Genomic DNA, 21,569 nt, shown 5'->3' on the forward strand with positions numbered 1-21,569 from the left:
ATGAGATCTCAGACTGATTTTTGGGTCAGCTTCTCCTGTACTTTTACAGGCTGATGCATTATTTAGGATTTTTTTTTCTCCAAAAGCTGGTTTATTTGTCTGAGTGTATCAACAACACAAAATCTCCAGAGGACGATACAACGTGTGCGCACGATCCAGTGAGCAACATCCAGGATTTCTAAGAATTTGTTCATTTGTTGGTTCAAAAAGAGAGATGATGGTGATGAGTATGACGGTATTTCTCCGGCCATGTTGCACCAGTCGGTCATATACATTAATACACAATAAGACAGTATGCTTACAGCTGTAAAGTGTACAGGTTAAGGTTAAGGTAGGTACTCGACAGCTTGAATACTTTAATACCTGGACTGTGAGAGCTGAAGATGAGATAAATACGAGCCTCACTCGGTGTGAGTGGGTGTCGAGGCTCCACAGGTAGAGCGGCTGTCCATCCATCAGAAGGACGACGGTTTCAACCCTGACCAGTGTTATTGAATTTCATGCAGCAGGCTTTGCTATAAAGACACTTTTCTACCATCTAATAACAGTGAAATATCTCAGTTGGATGTCAGTGACTTAATTTGAACATTCAGTCAGCGTCTCTTCACATAAAGGACGTTCACTTCGTCTCTTCATGGTGACCATCGGCGTCTTTTTAAACCTCTCTTCGGTTCATGAGCATGCTGTAGGTGAGGGCGCGTATGTAGCCGCACAGGTTCAAACTGGTTCAATTCAAATATGAGTGCATAACGCTTTTCTAAATATGACAGCATGTAATTTTAATGGCCAGACGGCAGATTGCTGTCTGCTGCTCAGAGTGAATGGAGCAGAGTGACTGCCTCTCTCTCACTGTCACTTTAGAGTACTACACACAGGCTTAAAAAGCCTGCTGAGGGCTGCCGTCGAGCAGCGGCTCTTTAAAAATAAATCAGAAAGTTGCATGGCTGATATCTCGCCCCTGATGTCTGAGTGTGCTTCTTTGTTTTTATCCAGAAACCCAGGTAGAGGCCGAACACGACGGCAGTGCAGGAACTTCAGCCTGTCATCCAACCTTCACGTCACCTCCTCTTTTAAAGGATTAACCTGACTTTTTTTTTGTTTTAGTTTAGGCACGTAACCAATCACATTAATGCATTGGAAGATAATGTCCAGCTGTAAGCAGAATGTGGACTCAAAAACGATGAGTTTTGTTAGCCGTGCCAATCCGTTACTTTGAAAATTCAGAGGAGAACCGATGATGCGTGTTTGCTCTGCACACAGCTGAGAGCGCGAGCCAGCGTCTCCTCTCTGGTTTATGAGACACAGAGTTTAATAAAATGGGAAAAAAAATCTGCTTGAATGCTAAATAAAGACACCTGGAGCTTCAAAACTGTTGTCTGACTGGACCTGCTGCCAGAAAGAGCTGCCTAACGTGTGAGAACGATATATTCGAATCGTATATTTGAGAATAAGATGATTAACAACAGCAAATAGTGTTTTTCATGGGGCGTGCTCTGGGGTTACATCAGCTCCTGCCGAGTGTTGCATTGTGGGTTGCTTGTGGTTTTTGTTTTGCGAGGTTTGCAGGTTTCTTCAGGTGTGTTCGTGGAGTTTTCAAGGTTTACTTTAACAACAAGTGTCTTTTAGTGACTGACGGCCGATGAATGTGTTTTGCTGCTGAACGTGTCTCCTGACGTCTTCACAGACCCACTCTGTCCAGTCAGAGCTGGATCCTCCTGTTCTGGTACCGACACCGTTAATGGTGGAATGAGAGCAGCCTCGAAAAAACAGAAATGAGTCGTGCAAGTGTGGCGGCGTAGAGAGAAGCTACAACACGTAGCAGCTAACGTAAGAATGTGAAACTATCGTTTATTTTATTGGGTATTTATGGGTTCGCTGCAGTCAACAAGATTACATTTATGTTGCCACAAACACAAAACCCTCAGTGGGATTTACAACCCGTGCAGCGAACAGCATCTCGATTTGTCTGAGGAAGAACTCGCTAAATTGAAAACAAACATTTTAACGGGGGACAAAAAAATGGAAGAAACGTGAGGAAGAGCCACAGAGGAAGGATCTTTCTCCCTGGATGGACCGACATGCACTAGATGTTTACAGAACAGAACAAAAAAAAAAAGTATCACAGTTTACATATTTCATTGAGAGAATATCTGGTGAAGAGTGTGGATCCAAGACGACCAGGCCACAGACGAGAGGCCACGCAAGATAACAATCAGAAAACCTCCATCAGAATGTAAACATCGTGCGTCCCTGATATCGAGCTGCTCGAGCGATCGCCTCCTCCATCTTTTCTTCTCGCTCTGTAGCATTAATCCCCCGTCATAGCCACCAGGGAGGATGCTGTTACCTTGTCACCATCACCTACAGCCTGCTCTGCACAGGTAAGGACAGAGAGGTGGCAGGACCTCAGTCTTATATTTGCTCTCTGGAGGATTCTATTGATTTCTCAGTCGATGTGATCGTGGTGTGAAGGTGGTGAACGGAGCAAAGAAGAACAACACGTCACGGACAAGCTTGTTCTTCTTGTGGCGGCCTCGTGGTTTGATAGTGTGCACTGATACCGAACAGTTGTCACAAGCAAACACAGTGAATTTTTGCAAGGTGGAGTTGATGAGGACGAACAAACTGTGAAGCCTAAAATCTATATTGGAGCGATTTTCTTTTTTGCAAACAATGCAGGAAAAAAGCCTCCTGAGACGCTTCAGCTCATCTCACTGGTTATTGTGTTCTTCTGTATGAACAGTGTTAGAACATGGAGGGAGAAAAGGTTTCAAGAAAAATACCTCCAAGCAGATAGAATAAGAGTTTTAAACAACAGAGAAACGTGCAGCGTGCACCCTGACGAAGGAGTAACCTGGGGTGATGGTGAACTGGACGCTAATCTCAACCACCTGCCTGCTAATTCTCCTTAACGATCAGGTAATCATGACTTGTCTGCACCTGCGTTAGCACAACAAGTAGCAGCCTCACTGATTTCTGTATCCGTCTTCAGTCGTCTTATCAGGCTGAAATTAAATCGCTCTTTGGCTTCATTGTGGTTCAGGTGGAAAACAGAATTTGACACAGTTCCAGCGAACCACTCGAAGGCTTTTTACGCGGGTGCATCTGCAGAAAGTACAAAGCTTAGCGACAACAACAACTCTCGCTGTGCATCGCTTTAAGTATTGCAGGTAATTAGTAAAAGGGATGAAGATGAAAAGCTGCAGGCAACAAGTCGCTGTTTACTGAACCATGACAACATCCGCGAGCTGAATAATACCTCCTCTTCTATTGTGTGCAGCACCAGTTGAAGGAACGGTGACATATGGGGGACTTCTTTGTTGCAGCATCATGTTTGGCCCCTGGAAAGCTGAATGTGTATGTGCGTCTATGCTTTGGATACAGATGTTATGCTAAACACACCAACATCTGGCCCCAGTGCAGTCTGTAGCATTCCTTCCTTTCTGTTTTTTTCATGAAAACATGCTTAAACATAACCTAATTTTATCATAAATTGCCGTAATCCGTCAGAAAAACAGCTGCTTGAGGTGGATTGTGAATCTACAGCAGTTTCGTAGAGATTTCGCTGTTGTCCTGGTAGTTGTGTTTTTCTAAAGCCTCTACAGAACTTGTAGCCACAGCGGCTGTATCTATTAGTGAGGACAGGACAGGACAGGAGAGCAGTGGAGCAGAGAAAAGGACCCGTGCTTCAATATCACTGCTGTGCCCTGAAAATACTCAATACCAAAAGCCTCAGTGGTCACTGGAGTGCAGTCAGGACACACACACACACACACACACACACACACACACACACGCGCGCGCTGTGGTGTCTCATATCCACACAGACAGATCCAATAAAGCAGAAATAGGGAGCAGATTCTGGCTATTGATTTAAGGTATTGGTGTTCTGTGTCGTTTCGTTGGTCCACAGTCTCACACTTTGTCATCCAATAGCGTTTTCTTTCTCTCTCTCTTGTTTTCTTTTTCTTCTTCTCCTGCTGCTCTCGGCTTCTTTGTCCAGACAACAACGTCTTTCTTGTTCTCACACATGAAGCGCTAACACACGAACACAAACACAGATATTGGAGCGTTGAGTGACAGCATGAGATAATGTGGAGATGTGGAGTGTTGCTCTCCGTCTTTCTCTCCCACCTTTGTTCGTCTTCTCATGCAACAGTCTTTGCTGTGTTTGTAGGACAGTAGTTGATCAGGCATTGATGGAGCTTGAGGACATTTTTCAACATGTTACTGTTACTGAAATTAAATTATTGATTTTTTTTTTCCACCTGGCCCTTTGAGCCTTGTGTGTGCTTCTACCAGGATCTGTCATAGTCCAACAAGTCCTCATATCATAGGGATGTTCTCCAATAACACCAACACATTTGTCCTCTTCCAAGGCCTTTTAATGCTTCTGCTCACCATAGCTAACCTAAGATGTGACTACAGACGATGTGAATGTGGCATCAGTATGATGTGACTTCACATCCTCAGGCTACCTCTGAACAAACGTAGGTGTCTTTTATTGTGAATGTGTTGATGTTCAGTTTCTGGTGAGGCCACTCTTTACATCCGACTAACTAAATGCCCTCGACACGTTCTGGGTATCAAGGTCCTCAAGCAGCAAGCGTCAAGGAAAATTAATTGTTTCGTGTTGAACTTGTTGGTGACGGCGGGTCATCTGTGCAAGCAGCTTCATACGACAACCACGGCTGACGCGTTGGTGAATACTTTCCCTCGGGAGACTGCTGTTTGTATCTTGTAAAAAAAAACTAAAAGTCAGTTCTTTTAACCAACGACCATCTGCTGTAGCTTCACATTGTTGTAGGAATGGTCATGTATCTTTATTTTTGGGAGCAATCAACACCAATCAGTCATTCAGTTAGGAGGGGGTTGTGTTTCTGTTGTAAAGCAAGTCCATTTTTCAGCTGCATAGGAACTTCTGAACACATTTTTTTTTTTTTGTGGTTGTATTATCTGCGATCATAAAATTCCTTCTTTGTTTTTAAAGTACTGAGTCAGGAGTTCCAGGTGGGAATATATCGTGGCTTCTCACACAGCCAGGAGTGTCTTATAAGTCAGGTGCCTGGCAGCATCAACAGGAACAAATCATAAAAGTCTCCACACTCGCTCCCGTTCAGGGCTGTCGGCCGCGGCGGTGAAGCAGCACTCTCAGGTAGAAGCTTTTCATCAAACTAAATGGGTTACCTGTTTATCCTCGTTTAACCTCGCGGCGGCGAGGCGGACGTGAAACACTCGTACGCCGACGTGGCGCTACCGTCTGCCGGTTTCAACGTAAGACCGCCTAATGCAGCACATCAAAGTGAACGTATTTGCCGAAGGTTTTGCAAGTATAAACTGCTGCATTAATCTCACTTTGTCTCTTGCATGCTAAGTGCAAAGCAGCCAGAAATACTCGAGGCTGTGGTGAAATGAACTCGCATTGATCAAACATTTTGACTCTCTGTATCTCCCGACAGAGAGATGCAGCAGGAGGGGTTTCTGGAAAAGGATGTTGATGGTGCTAATTGATAGAGGAAAAGAAAAGAATGAAATATTATTCACAATGGAGGTTCTTGCCTCTCAGCTGGAGCCGAGTGAGCTGTATTTATCACACTGGAGCCTGATAAATGGACCGAGGCGACTCAGAGTTCAGACAACACTCTGCAAGATGGGATTTATAAATTAACCATCGCTTCGTGTTCAGTCAGAGGAGTTACTAACATGACGCGGCGCTACTTTACCTGCCCGTTCCTCAGAAAAGGAGGCATATAAATACATAAAGCGCTATTTTTATTTCCAAAATGGGATTATAGTTTTGGATTAAACCCCTCCACTACATGTCTGATTTAATCTGCCTGCTAATACTGTGGAGGGCAGTTTGGATGTTATGGTGGCACCGAAATCCTATTACATGACGTCGGGGCCCATTACGGTTCATCATGTGTGTGTGGCAGCAGTACGAATGTCATGACGAGCCTCATGGGAAACACAGACTGGACTGTAGTGATGCTTCAGAAGTTTTTTCTATATTGCTGATATTATTGCTTTGTAGCTGGTTTACTTATAAAAACAGAACAAAGGTAATTTCATCAGTTAAAGAGGAGATCTAAATTGGAACCGGCTATCAGAACCCGACCCAAGTCCTGATTGATCGAGCATCTCAAATGAGAATAAGAGACAGTGACCGTCCAGCTTCTTTTGATATGTAGGTCCGTGGTTTTGGTTGGCAGAGCCGAGGCACTCTGATAATTATAATTGTTAATTGGCTGAGAGCCACCGTCACAGTCAGCCAGTCGGTCTCATCAAATCATCAACAGACGAAAGATCTTAAAGAAAAAATAAGGTGAGCGCTCCTCCGGGTCAGGAGCGAAGATGTTTTAATGTGACAGTAAAGAAATCTGGAGCTCTTCAAGGGAACAAGTACAGTCAGGAATCATGCCGGGTCGCGTCACTAGTGATGGAAAGACAACATCTGGATGGACGCGATGATTTGACAGCTGTGGCCAAAACGTGAATGTTATTGATTAGGACTTGATGACATATACGATCCCCTGCAAGATTTTGGTGTGAAAAAGGCAAATAGAATGTGTGAAAGAAATAATTTAAGAAAGGAGAGGAAGTGATAATATGTACTGTGTGTTTTTCTGGAGCTCAGCTGCATGTTAACCAGACAAGAATCTCACTACGAGACCATTCAGCGGCCGTGTTTTGCTGCCAGGATCTGCAGTATGGTCAAGGTTAGGGCGAGATCGCGTTTTTTTTTAAAGAAGCTAAACATTAATTGTTAGTCTGTCATAGGAAGTGAACCCTGGTGTCCCACATTAAAGTGTAATGTGCTTCACCACATCAACCTCCATACCTCCCTCCTCGCCACATAAAGGGAGGGCGCTCTCCTCGGCACGGAGAATTGGCTGTGAAATTTGTGAGGTGCGAAATCATCCGGCGTGGACATCAGTCACGAGATTCACAGGGCCGAAATGAGACAGTGGCAAATCCCAGATGTGTGGACGTTACTCGATGCTGCTGTTGTTGTGAGCTCCCTCTTTGAAATCCTTCTATATTTATCTCATCGTGTCTAAACAACAAAGAAAGTCTTCAATTTCAGCCCAAGCTGAAGCTTAATCGTCCGACTGTGAATTTTAGCTAAATGTAGTTGAACAAAATGTTCTGTTAATGAACACATCAATTTTTGAATTTTTCTTGTACAAGCTGTTTTTATATTGAGCCGTCTGGAAAAGTGCGAATGCAGGACGAACTTGTTAATTCCTGACTGACGCGGCACAATATCGAACCAAATTGAGCCTGGAGGCGGATGTTAGTTTTCTGAGAAACTAAAAAAAAAAAAAGATCAAAAAAAACCCCCCACGGCATCTCAAAAGCGAGCACGCTCATTATGTTAACGGTAGATTACAGTGCAGATATGCAAAGAGAGTCGCAGATGTGAAGTGTGACGATCGACCCTGACGACTCGGCGGCGCCTGAAAAGTGATGGAAGCCATTCAGGGACAAAATAGTCACACGGGTGAGAGACGGGCTGAGTGGAGACAGAGTGGAGTGCTTTTCTGACATCGCAGTCATCATCTGCTGACATGGGCTTCAACCCCCCCGTGTGTGTGTGTGTGTGTGTGTGTGTGATTATGTGTGTTTAAGCCTCAGGCAGTGTGCATTGATGATGACACAGCGCGTGAACTGCCACTGTGCTGTGCTGAGTTGTAGGATGTGTTTGTGTTTAGTGTGTGTGTGTGTGTGTGTGTGTGTGTTGCCCTTGCTTTCACTCTCATCATAGCGGGATTAACACACACTGGACAGATGGCCGTTCGATGCTCCTCCCTCACGAACGCTCTCATGCTTTCCCACACACACACACACACACACACACACACGCGCTCACAGTTGGATGGGTGGGTGTATTACATGAATCACAACCCTCCTGTGTTTCTCCCCGAGGCTGCAGCAGCTTCAGAGAGATGGCGGAGGTTTGTTTCGTGCGACACGGTCGTCGTGGGACAGTCAGTCCCCGGTTGACACAACGTTTCTGTAACCGCATTAAAAAAAAAAAAAGTCTACAGAGGAGAATAGTGCCTGTGTCTCAACGTATGAATATTTATACTCAATTTCATGTCAAATGGGAATATCGTGCAGGGTTTTCCTCAGAATAATTGTGAGGCCCGGTAACAAGTGTGTTCTGATGAGGACCGGTGCTGCAAGTGTCTTTTTTGATGAGCTTTTCCTCTAAAAAGTATTTCTGGGCTTATCACTCACAGTTCCATACTGTCATGATACTCAACGGATTCAATTCAGAACCTCGACTTTCGATTTAAGTAATCAGTATTTTCAGTCTTCTGCTCCTTAAATTCCACCACATCTGTGTTCGGTCCGTCTCCGCTCCGCCTGCGGCTGCTCGTCTACGTGTTTACTTCCACCGGCTCCGCTGAGTTTAAAATACACTTCACTGTTTTCCCACAAAGGCGATTACTGAGTCACTAAATCAGAGCACGCTTGCATCCATTAAGCTCTCCGAAGGTGAATAACGAGATCAGTTCTGCCGTTTTCGTCCTGTCATGATCACATTATTAACCAACTGAAATATACATTTTTCAGACGCGCCCGCTGCGAAGGCCCAGCAGAGGGTCAACTTATAATGAATACAATGTGCTGGTGTGTAGTTGTTAGAATGTATGCGTGTATATTTTCAACTGTGCAGCAATAAATTGTATTACCAAGAAAACAATACAAGAGGAGGAAGACGGGGGAAATGAGGGTGATGAGGAGACGACGACACAGACAGATTCATCATCTGAGAAACATTAATTCCAACATTAACGTCATCGCAATCCAGCTGATTTAACAGCTTTTATTTAAAGGCTGGTTAACAGACCTCCTCAGTGTGATGCTGAGCATCGTCAATCACGTCGGTTCTTCCTTTGAGGTTAATGGACGTCCTCATGAGGGTAAAAGGGTGAAAATTAAATGTTTGGACCCACGTTGGAATCAAAGAATAGGGAACACATCATCCACTTAACTGACCTCTTTGGTTCTTAGAGATTATGGAGGAATACATCACCAGAGGCTCCAGACAGGCTGCAATAACTTAAACCTACAACTGGCCAATACATTAAAACCTCTGTCTCACAGTGATGATGTCACAACCTCTCTGTCATGCCCCACACGAGACTCGGGGGGATCGATAGTCATTTGGCGGCGAGTGTACAGTGTACGCGCGCCATTAGACACGCTCACATTTACCTCTTCTGTCAGTAATCGGATTAGTGTTTGTGGTAAAGTCCAGCGTCCCTCCATCACAGGATAATTAGACAAGTGTTGAGGGAAAACGTCTTCCATTAGAGAATAGCAGAGGACAAAGTTGGCTGATTAGCCTGGCTCTTTGTCCAAGAGCCTGATTGTGTGTGTGTGTGTGTGTGTGTGTGTGTGTGTGTGATACAGCGTCTGGCTGAATGTAAGAGCTTAACATTAAAAAACGTATTTCCTTTACTGTATAAGTAAGAAATAATATAGAAGTCCTAAACGTGAAGCGGTTCTCAGTGATTTCGAACAGATTTCGATCAGTTCCTACAGTTTGACTGCAGCTTCACGTATTTTCAGTCTCTTCTTGTTCCCAAAATTACAGCAAAGGCCTGTTCAGGAAATCTGTGTCAACAGTTCGGTCCTCTTCTCTCTTTGCTTCTTTCGCAGCTCTTCTTTGTTTGTCGTGAAAGTCTCGACTCTGAGGGCTTCTCTGTTGGCTCATCTGCCACCGGCAAGCTGGCGTGAAACGACGATGGTGTCGCTTAACTGTGATGATTGATTATTGATTCAGTTCAGCGGTGGAATGTAATTAATTACATCACCATCATCATCATCATCATCATCATCATGCAACTGTTTTTGTTCTTTTTCTTTTTGTGTTGGACGTTGCTCAGTTTTCGACCGGTACCTTTGTGATCACGTCTCTTTCTCAGAACTACTTGGTACGAACATTTTGAAGCCCTTCAGTGTTTCAGCCCGCTCTCACTCCCAACACGTCAAATAGAGCAGTTCCTTTCTTTGAGGGCTTTTATTGCTGCGAGGAACGGCAGGAAGTGGAGAGCTCGATTCTGTCTGTCCTTGAACTTTTGACCAGAATGTGAGTGAGAATTGACCTGTTCATGAGCAGTAACCATGGAAATGAAAGAGCAGCATTATTATCCTTGTCTAAGAAGTGTGTGTGTGTGTGTGTGTGTGTGTGTCTGTGTGTGTGTGTGTGTGCTCAGGTATGGATTGCTGACTGTGTGTGGGAGATCTTCTGGGTCTCTGCTGAGGCCGGAGGTATTGTCCTGGCAGGGAGCATCTCTTTTAGATTCAGACCTTCCTCTCTCAGTTTGTTTTCACTCTTCTTCTTCTCATCTCGGCTTCTGTGCACGCTTCATGTCTCTCCGTGTGTCCCTGCAGATACACAAACACACAAACACACACATACGCTTTTCCTGCAGTCCGCCCATAGAAAGACGTATCACTCCCCCCGTACTCGCTTCCAAACTGTGTTTTCTCTAGCAAGTGATTTCATCAGTGAAGCATGTGCTAGCTCCGCTTCCCTCTGTGCCTCAGCATAACGTCTGTGTTTTTTTCTGAGTGTGTTTGTGTCTCTTTCTCTGTGTGTGTGTGTGTGTGTTTATCACACGTGGTGGGTGGCTGTACGGATGGCGAGTGCAGGGCCTGGATTATTTGTGTTCGTGTTTGGTTGTTTGCCCGCGTTCTCTTGTAACTCTCAGCCCTCTTTTTATTCTGTTTTTCTTTCTTCTGCCTCTGACGTGATGTTCACACCATTCGCTCAGCCAACAGGGAGTGTGTTGGTGTGTGTGTGTGTGTGTGTGTGTGTGTGTGATAGGAAGCCGTGCAGATGTAGCAGGTGAATACACACACTTCGCCTGAGGCCGAGCAGTCATTTTGTGCCTCCTCTGTCACTTTCTGCCAGCTGGCGTGGACGGAGCTTCATGTTTGTTACAGCTGTGCTCAGCATCACCTGAGGCTGTTACCGAGCTTGGCAGCTTCTTTACACCTGTTTCTGTTTCTGAGCACTTCAAGAGAAACAACAACGTGTCAACACAAACTATTAAGAAAGGCCTCGTTACAAGTTATCAGTCAATGTGTCTGATATCCATAGATGTGGTTTTTGTACACTTTTCTTTATGCTGAGCCGCATATCGTATGTCCGTCAGCCGGATAAGACATGTGGTGGGTTGTCTCTGTTTTCTCTGGTGGCTGTGGTGCAACAAAAACCTTCACAGATCCCAAAAAAAAAAGAGGAGGAAGTGGCCTTTTTCACACCGCTCTCCCTCGAGCTCTGATCACAGCCGCACACATTTCCATGCTGTTAGGGAAAACAGTCCTCTGTCTGTTTCTGTTACGCAAGAAAAAGCCCGGCAGAAGCTACGTTCAGGCGGTACGAACAGTGAAAACCGCTCTACGTAACAATTTGTGTCAATGTAGACATATTAATCGCTTTTTTATTGGTCATGTCTGAGCGGATCGTATCTTGACGATTTGTTGAAGTTGTTTAACGCTGCTGGACTGAGGATTTCTCTGTGAAGGACTCAGTTTGGACTTTCTGCAGGTCCAAAGGATGTGACGTTATGTACCGGTTATGTTCTAGACTGCATCTCTGAGTCTGATTTTTCCGTCATTGCCAATAAAAATGTGCTACTTTGGCTCTGATGCAGCATCCTCTCACACAGCGTCCTGCCCAGAACAATATCTGATTGGTAACATGCCACAATTATTAGCTTTTATCAGAATTACTGCGGTGGAGAGGAAGTATGAAGTAGTTCGAAATTTGGAAACAAAGATCTTAATTTTTACTGCAAATATAGGTTTTCGGTCTTCTTGATTTCTAATAATCGTTGTCAGTATCAGCCCTGCAAGAAGCCCCTGTTCCACTTTTAAAAAATCAAAAGTTGCATCCCTCACAAACAAACACCCAAAAACAGAGACGAAACAACAACAAGAGCATCTTTACCACTAAACCGACAGAATGCCTGAACACAAATCCACAACCAGCACCAACTCGATTCAGCCCACGCACATTCTTCTATCCTGGATGTTTGTTGTTCGGATGATGTTTTTAACTTTTATCCGTGGGAACAACAGCTCCGGCTTCTCAGCAACAAGAACAACTAACATCTGAAAGCTCAGTTGGACCCACTGCAAATACAAACCAATCACCAGGGTAGGTGTTGGAAATATACGTCTGCAACAACCACAGATGTGTTGCAACTCTACATCTCTTTAGGTCCAGTTTTCTGTTTTATATTTTGGCAGCACTGTGCTCATGATCTGATTAGTTTCAATGAGAAAAAACAAAACAAGGTTAAGGGTTGGAAATACATCATGTTTCGCTTAAAACACCAACTTTGTTCAACACAAACACAGAGATGTTTCACCCAGAATATCCACAACAAATGGAAACTGTCCCTGAGGACTTTCTGAAGATTTCCAGCGGCGTCACACAGAGTCTAACTAGTCTGGCAGCCTTTTAACAGTGTGTATGTCAGTGTAGTACGCAGGCTTGTGACACTTACAAATGAACTTATCTGTGGTTTGCAGAAACATTAAATGTCAACGTTTTATCCTGGCGACTGAGCTGACTGCGCCTCACATCGCTGTAAAAGCTTCCACTGCGATCGCCTCCTCCCTGGACAGAGCTACGTCCTTCAGTCCCAGTTTAGAATGTGGTTTTGTTTTTCCTTGAAACTTCCCCTGAATTGTTTTGCAAACTTACAACTTAACTTTGTCTGCAAACACACCTCGGCAGCACACATCCAGTGGCGCTCGAGCGCTGACGGGAGACGTTTAAGACGGTGCCAATTTCTGTTCAACTGTAGAGGAGGATGAAGGAGAAGTTTCTGTGTGACTAATTTTCCGGGGGGGTTATGCAACTCAACTCTCCCACTTTTCTCCGACTTCATAAGCACGGCAGAAAATGGGATAGAAATTCCAGGTTAGGAAACGGATGCTGTGACAGTCGGTGTCGTCTGTGGAATACTAGTCAGCTGCTGGGCGAGATTAGAAGTGATCTCCGTAAGATGCACCGCGTTCTTATCGCTGTGGATTCACTTTTACCGCCTCATGTTTGATTGATTTAAAACTTTATTGCGAACTTGAACATTTTCACGTAACAACCCGATTGTACAGAAGTTAAATTATCACAAGTTTCATAAGATTTAAAGCATCTTTGTCCGTTATCTTTTGTTTCTTGTTCTGTTTGGTGTTCGTGTGCGAGGGTCGATGTAAGAGACGCCTTGTGCTGGAGAGCGTTCAGGCCTTAGCAAGCCTGTGTTGGGTGTGGTGTGTAGGGGATTGTGAGTGTACAGGAGCCCATCCCATAATATGACCGAGAGGCTCACAACATGGGATAGTGATTCCGGTCGGCATGGTAACGCCATACAGCGCCTGTAACGCACAATAGCGTTTTAATGCAGACCACATGTGATGGGGCTCACCACAGGGGCGGACACATGCATAGAAACACACACACACACACACACACACACACACACACACAGTCAAACACACACACACACACACACACACACACACAGACAAATGCACACAAACACACACCTCTGCTGGCTGCAGGACACAGTGTATAATCAGCCTGTGGCCTGCTTGGGTTTGGTGCAAACTCTGTAATAATAGAGCAGCCTGTTGTCAGACTGTAATAAAGGCTCTATTTCTGCACACACACTCACACACACACTCACACACACACGCACTGTTGAGCTGTGTCACGAAACAGAAGACAGAAAAGCTTCTATCTCCAAGTGAAAAATGTTCGCCGTCCGACTTCATCAACATCAAACGGCAGCTGAAGATTTCTGTCACCGAGCAGTTTTTCTGAAGAAAGAATGTTTTTGGCTCCTTTTACAGTCACACGACTCATTTAGAGGCGTCATATCAAAGCAGGAGTTACACGGATGTTCAATATGTGCAACAGTCAGTGGTGGAAACAAGTAAAGACAGTACAGAAGTTAAAGTATCAGATTGTAGAATCATAATTAGAGGTTGTTTTCGAGCCAGCTGATGTAAAATGCCTCATCAGGCAGACAGTAGCTCATTCTTTAACCGCAGCCTGTAATTCCTCATAACAAGCCTGTTTGTGAAAGGACTCCCTGTTTTCACTGAAAGCAAATATGCCAACCTCATCACTTGATAATTAGATTTACATGGATTTACGTTTGCAAATGTAGGTTTTTTTTTTTTTTCAATATTTCAGAAAGGCCGATCGATTAAAGAAAACACATGTTGTTTTAGAGCTCTTTGCTTTCACATCTGATGCCATCATGTTATTTTCTTGGGAGGAAAAGTCTCGAAGCAACAACAGCAGCAGAATTCAGCTAAACTTTTATCATTCCTATCGATCGATCCAGCCAGCCAGCCATTTTCTTTGTGCTTATCTAGTGTCAGGTTGCAGTGGCGGCAGGCTCAGCAAGGTATTTCAGACTTCCCTTCCTCACCAGCAACGCTTTCCAGATCCTCCTGGGGGGGATCCTGAGGCATTCTGAGGCCAGATGACATATGCCGTCCCTCCAGCACGTTCTGGGTCTGCCCCGGGGGGCTCCTCACGGTTGGCTGTGCCCTGGAAAAGCCTCCAAAGGGAAGCGCCCGGGAGGATCTTGATCAGATGCCCGAACCACCTCAACCGGCTCAGTTTTTTTTTTTTGGCGCTGAATGACCAGCGGCTTCACTCCAAGCTCCCCTCTGGATGTCCGAGTTCATCGACCCGATCTCTGAACCCAGCCACCCCACAGAAAAACTTCAGGCTCTTGAATTCGCAATCTCATTCTTTCGGTCAGTAACCAAATCTGTTGTCCATATTTGAGGTTTGGAACGTGGATCAACTGGTGAATTCGAAAGCTTCACCTTCCTTGCAAAACTGCCCCAGGGCCTTCTGGAGGACACGGACCGAAGAGGCCGGCAGATCTACGTCATCTGCTAAAAGTAGAGACTGACACTGATGCTGCTTACCTTTGGGCCTGGTAATCAGACTTGTGTCCCGCAGGAGGTCGTAGTCCAAAATAAGAAGTACATAACCCAAATAAAGCACAGGGTACGGTACAGTTTAGACACCAGAAGTCTGCAGTGTCAGTATCTGTAACAGTGTGAATCCTCCTCCTGTGTGTGACATTTGTAGTTCCCCCAGGTTAAAGCCCTCTGGGCGGTGGTTAATGGACTGACCCATAAAGTCTATTAACCTTTTAGAGTGGAGTCTTTAGGGAGGCGGGTCTGTATTTGCCGGGTTAAAGTTGCAGGACTGATGAGGTTCTGCGGCAGTATCGGGGGGATCATGAGGTTCTGTTTGCTCAGACACGAGAGGATGAATATTTGAATATGACTTTCACATCCCACGGAGGCAGATGGGTGAAGCAAAGTCACCTCATGTGTATGGATGTCCACATCGATATGCAGCCCGCTGTGTGTTTGTGTGTGATAGTGGAGGAGCGTCAAGGCTTATATCTGTGTGTGTGTGTGTGTGTGTGTGTGTTGTCTTCTTTGTTTTCTTTCTTCTATCTTCTTCTTTTCTCCTCAGTTTTTTTCTTCTCTTACATTTTTCGGCCATCATTTCCTCCTTTGTTCTTTCTCCTTTCCTCGTCTTGTCTTTCCTGAAGGTTTTTTTCTCCTTTTCACCTTTTTGTCACCACTTTCATTTCTCTTCCTTTTATTCCTTATTTTTCTTTCTGCTTTTCTTCTCCTCTTTTCCCCTTTCTCATCACTTCCCTCTTTTTGATTTCCCTCAATCCTTTCTCTCTCTCCACTTTTCGTTGTCACTGTCATCTTATTTTTCAGCCCTGTATAAATTCCTCTCTCATTTATTTATGCTGTATTTCCTCTTCTTCTGTTCCCTGCTCTTATCTTTCTTTATTCACATTCTCTCATTCCTGGCAGAGTTTCTTTTTTTACTACTTTCCTTCTTCTCTTCCTTGATTTGTGTTCCGTTTTTTTTTTTTTTTTTTTGTCTTGGCTTTCTCTTTCAGTTGGCTGTGTGTTCTATTTAAGAGTGCCATGTTCCTATTAGCTTTGCTCTGACCTTATTTGAGGCACAGGGTCCATATGATGTGTGTGTGTGTGTGTGTGTGTGTGTGTGTGTGTGTGTGTGAAAGCAGGAACCTGAGAGACACACAGAAAGACAGAGAGAGAGAGAGAGAGAGAGAGAGAGAGAGAGAGATTGGGAGGGCTGGCGGTGAATGATGCGCCGGTGTGAAAGCCATTGGACCATGACTATACTGTAGGTGATAGAGACCCAGTAACATCAATCATACACACTTACACATGCACACACACACACCGTCTTAGACACACACACACACACACACACACACACACTCTCTCTCTCTCTCTCTCTCTCGCTCTGTGCCCTCGTTATTCCCAGTAGAAGGGCTTTTCTTGATTTTTAATAAAGGATATCTGCAGAGAAGGTCAAGGTTATTCAATTGTTGGCCATTCATCTCCTTCCTTTACTTCCCCCCTTGACATAGACTCACACACACTCACACACACATGCCACACAGATCTCTCAATCTTCACTATTGGCCTCTGCTCGGGGACCCCTGCACCTTTGTGTGTGTGTGTGTGTGTGTGTGTGTGTGTTGTGTGCGTGCTTGTTGGTGTGAACAATGCAGCCGTCGTCTCCGGGTTGTCTGGTTATCCATCACGGGCTTTATGCAGCTCTGCCGCTATCTTCTGTGTATTTCAGCCGCTGCGAGAGTTTTGCGCAGCACTCAAGAGGTGTCACAGATAATATTACTTACTGTTTTATCAGGCGACCGTCTGAACCTTCTGTAATACGAGCATAAATGGTGCGGAAATTGGAAACTGGATGAACCGCCTGTGGCGAGATTATATCACTACTGTACATGTGAACTAGTGTACGTTGGGCTCTTGTAAAAGGCAGCCGGGGCAGGATGGAGTCAGTACATAAAGCTCCGGGGTTATTGTGCAGCGCATTGTTAATCTGTCTCCTCGGGGGGATGTGAGCTAGAGATTTGCGAGGACTGCAGATTACTGAGAAATACACCGAACTACAAGACCAAATATGTGAAATATCATCTGTGCGTATGTCCTGCCGTCGTGTACCAAGGCATGAGATGAAACACTCTGACCGCTGAAGGATGTTATAATCTTAAACGCAAATTCAGTTCACAGGAGAGAGAAAATATGTCGACACCTTCTTTCAATTCATTCGCTTAAAAAAAAAAAATGGATTCGATGAAAGCGGAAGTTCCAGAGTTGGTTCAAGAAGTGACCTGTGGCCTGTGATTAGATTAGATGGATTAGAACTTCCAGCAACCTCAAGCAAATGTGATAGAGAATTAAAATCACCACCTTATGTCACAATTTAAAGGATAAGTTCACCCAAAAATGACGTACTCACCCTCATGCTGATGGAGAGGCGAGTGAAGTTTCGTAGTTCACGAAATATTTCTGGAGCTTTACTGCAAAACAGCGTTGCAGCTTTCTCCTAAACAACTGAAGTAGATGGAGACTTAAAAAAAAAAGAAAAACAACAATAACCACAAAATGGCTCCATGTCGCTCATCTGGCTCAACACAACTCCCACTGTAGCAGCCTGGACCGAGTGTCAAGGTAGTAAATTCCATGTTTTCAGTGTTTTTTTCTAACATTTTGAATCAAGCCTCCAGCTTATTCAGTTGTTTACGAGACTGTTTTGCTGCGAAGCTCCAGAATTGTTTAATGGACTTTGAAACTTCACCTGACTTTCCATCAGCATGAGGGTGTGAGGAGATAATGACTGAAAGTTTCACTCCTGGGGAATTTTACTCTTGAAGCCAGCAGAGTAAAACCTTTGATCAACCGCTTGTTTTACACATGTTGTTTCACTGGTTTTATTGGATAGATTTACAGCAGAGACAGTCAAAGCAGAGGCCTGCAGCAGCAGAAGTCCTGTCTGGGTTTCAAATCATCAATTTCTACCTTGTTTGACTGAGCTGCGCTTTGATATTGACTGTGATGGTAGACTGATGTTAAAACCGCCTCCTTCCCTGGGACGGATTAAAGTTCTTCAGACGATGGACTCAGAAGAGAAGCCAAAAGGAAGCAAAGTGCCAAGAAATATGAAAAAAAAAAAAATCTTTACAACCAGACTGAGTGATCAGTGCTGGAGAGCGCAGGACGGGCTGCAGTGGCAGACGGTGAGCGCTGTGTCCAGATTTAGACGTAGGGAGGGTTCGGACCGGCCTGACAGGGAACTTCACTGTGTTTCTGCATTGTTGTGAATTATACGTCTCATTCGGGTGACTCACCGCCTTCAGCCGCGCTTTCTAAATATGGTCATCTAAGACTATAGAGTCAAGGAGGGGTATTATTCTTGGACGACTTTCAAGCGTGAGAATTTTTTATGATTTATTTTTTTTCGTGCGCGAGGACATTTTTGCGAAGTGAAGTCACATCTGGACGGCTCTCTGCCGTCTTTAACGGGCGAGTTAATGATAATGTTTGTGAACGGGCGTGTAATGTGAAGGGTTTTAGAGGGTCAGGGAGTGAAAACATTCAGTGGAAATCCCTCAGAGTTCGGAGTTAAACACAAACATGTGTGCGTCTTTCTGTTACTGACGGTGATGTCACTCTCAGCTGACTCCACGCTGTTACTGAAAGCCTTTGTACGTGTGGTTGTGTGTGTGTGGTTGTGTGTGTGTGTGTGGCTCTGGTTTGTTTTGATTATGTGTCACCACGCTGTTGTGCAGTCCAGTGGTTAGTGAATGTGCGTCTTGTTGTAGTGGAGCAGCAGGGCAGAGAAAAATCAATACGACAAGACCTCTCGTGCATCCTGTAAGACACTGACCCGTCAGCTCAGCTCGCAGCCTCGCTCTCCTCTCGTCTGTTAGGAGATCCGACAGTTTACTTAACGTTATGTGGAATCCACTCATGGATGGAGGCGGTCGCGGTGTCACTGCACTGCTGTCGGGACACATCGCTGCTGTCGCTCCTTAAAAGCTCGTACCGGTGTGATTTGATTCTCTGCACTTTCGCCATTAAAAGCCATTAAGTGTGTAATCTGCTGATGCATTAGCTGTGGCGAGGCTGCACGGTGTGACAGGACAGAGGGATTAAGTCCAGCCCATTTTTTTTAGAGCTGACTTCTGACCTCTGGCAAAGGCTTCTGGGAGCTGTAGTTGTCTGAGTGGCAGTCGTGTCCCAGCATGACTGTAATGTAACAAAAACTCACACAACGGTGCAGAAACTAAATGAAATAAAATGAGGGAAATGTTCTTACGTCCCCATGTTAGCATAATGTTAGCATAATAGATTAACAAGCAGCGCTTGTGGTGACTCCTGCAGGGCCTCAGCCTTATCTTCATTAGCTAACCATAGCTAGCCACAGCCAAGGATAGCATTTCTCTGGTGATAAGCTTCCCCCCTTTGTTTTTGGAGCTGCCTTCAAAGTCTCGCCATTTTACAAAGTAAACTGTGAGTGTACAACAAAGCGTGTCTGTCCTTAGTGCGCCGCAGGAGTCGTCTGCTTTTGGAAATCACTGGCAGTCGGCTTGTTCAGTCGTCTCGCTGTGAAGGTTTGTTGCAGCTTTGAATTCAGATTCTGTAATTATTCTCCTTCATCCTCTCCTTATCCATCTTTTCCTCCTTTCTTAGGGTTGTTACCATTAAACTGTTTATGTTCATGGCATGGTGCATATCTTGGACTTCCTTATCTTACTTCCGAGACAAACTTGATGAGGGTTTTTCCTGTTTTTTCTCACCTTCAGTAAATACATCGACTGCATCTGTGAGGCCCGAGAGAACTCCTTCTGAACCTCAGAACCACTTTTTCAAATATAATAACAAGATCTACTGTCACTTCATCAGTCTTCCTCCTTCCTTTTCTTTTGTTTGTTCCTCGGCTACAGCTGCAAGTGTTCATCAGTGAGATCGTTTTGAAATTTACAGACTCCAAAGAGCTTGTAGTGCGTGTGATATGTAGCAAAATGCTAATCGAATCATCTCTTCATCGTGCTGCGGGTCAGAAACGACCTTTAGATTCAAATCGCCGTCCTTCCTTCAGATAACCTGGTGCCACCCGAGACTAATCACTGGCAGCTCAGTCTGCTGTAGTTTCTCAGGAAACCTCCTTCATCCATTAGCAGTCGTACATATTTTATAATATGTACTCTGTGTTTAATTATTTTATTCTATTGCTCTATGATGTTTTATTCATGTTTTCTGCTTTGTGTCTCGCTTTCAAACCAAAACATTATTGATAATTAATGTTATTATTATTTTTTTAGAAAGGTAACGTGTTAATACAAACATGCGTCACAGCTGGAGATAGAAACCAGACGCAGATAAAGTTAACGACGGTTTGTTCTCGGTCCTGCTGATGCTGATAAAGAAAAGCAAATTGAAGATAAAGATGTTCAGATTGATCAGATATCACCTGCCGTTGATAACGAAACTGTTTTCCATCCAAAAGATAAGTTTAGTCAGGAAGGCTTGGTGAGTGGGACTCAGGCGGACAGTAAATGAGGTGTCGAGCGGTGACGGTCGGCCTTTGAAGGCGCTGACAGACCAAAGGAAACCGGAGATTTGCACCTCCGCTACCTGAGGATATGCGGCTCTATCTCTGTTTTTTCTCTCTATCTACCCCTCCTCGCTCTCTTTCCGTCCATTTGTCTGTCTTTCCTTCGTGCATCTATCTTCTGTACGCCATCAATTATTCACCCGGAGCAGATGAATATTTCAAAGGGTGCCGGACTCTCTTCCTCTATACCTCATCCCCTCGTCCCCGTCTCTGTTTTATCTCTCTCCTCACTCTGTCTCTTCTTCTTCTCCCCTCATGTCTCTCATCTTCCTCTGCCTTTGTGCCTCCACTGCCTCTGACACCATCACCCTGCCTTGTTGTTCCTCTCTGTATATATAGGTATGTGTGTGTGTGTGTGTGTATGTGTGTGTGTGTGTGTGATGTGACTTTGGCCTCATGCTGTGAACTCCACCGTCTGCTGCCCCTGGTCACCATTTATAACACAGCTGGCAGCAGTACCTGTGTGTGTGTGTGTGTGTGTGTGTGTGTGTGTGTGTGTGTGAAGTCTGCAGGTGTGCGCGTGATGTGTGACCGTCTTCCACCCTGTCAGGCTTTTTTTCTGGGAGGATTAATGGTCGAGGCGTTTGGAGTGACGGCGTGTTGGGGCTGCAGGACGACACTCCAGTCAGCTCCTCATTAACTATGAATGGGATCTACCTTTAGCATGTTATCATAGACGGGCCGAGCCTCTCTGCACAGTCGCTCTGCTCTCACGGAGTTCATCGCTTAGCCGAGATGTGTGGGAGGAGAGCCACACCACACGAGGCTCTGGCCCAGTTCTGCTCCCCAACCTTTCTAAATGTCAACGGGACATGTGTTTGCTATATGACAATAAATGTTGGCAATGACTGTTTATGCAAATCACGGATATGTTGCGACTTCACATTTCTTTTGGTCCAGTTTAAATTTTTACATCGTGCTAGGACTGTGTTTGCACTCTGGTTAGGTTTAACACAAAACTTCCTGGTTAGTGTTGAGAAAACATCATGTTTTGGCTTTAAAATCCTGTTTTTGTCCCCACAAA

At 44.8% G+C, this 21,569-nt stretch overlaps 1 protein-coding gene across 15 annotated transcripts in view; it reads left to right on the forward strand.

Annotated features, from left to right (window-relative positions):
• The window catches only part of atrnl1a (attractin-like 1a), a 221,588-nt gene that overhangs the window by 1,663 nt on the left and 198,356 nt on the right, over positions 1-21,569 (forward strand). The gene's annotated exons all lie outside the window — the stretch shown is intronic.

This window comes from Acanthopagrus latus, chromosome 15 (assembly GCF_904848185.1).
Source record: "Acanthopagrus latus isolate v.2019 chromosome 15, fAcaLat1.1, whole genome shotgun sequence".
NCBI lineage: Eukaryota > Metazoa > Chordata > Actinopteri > Spariformes > Sparidae > Acanthopagrus > Acanthopagrus latus.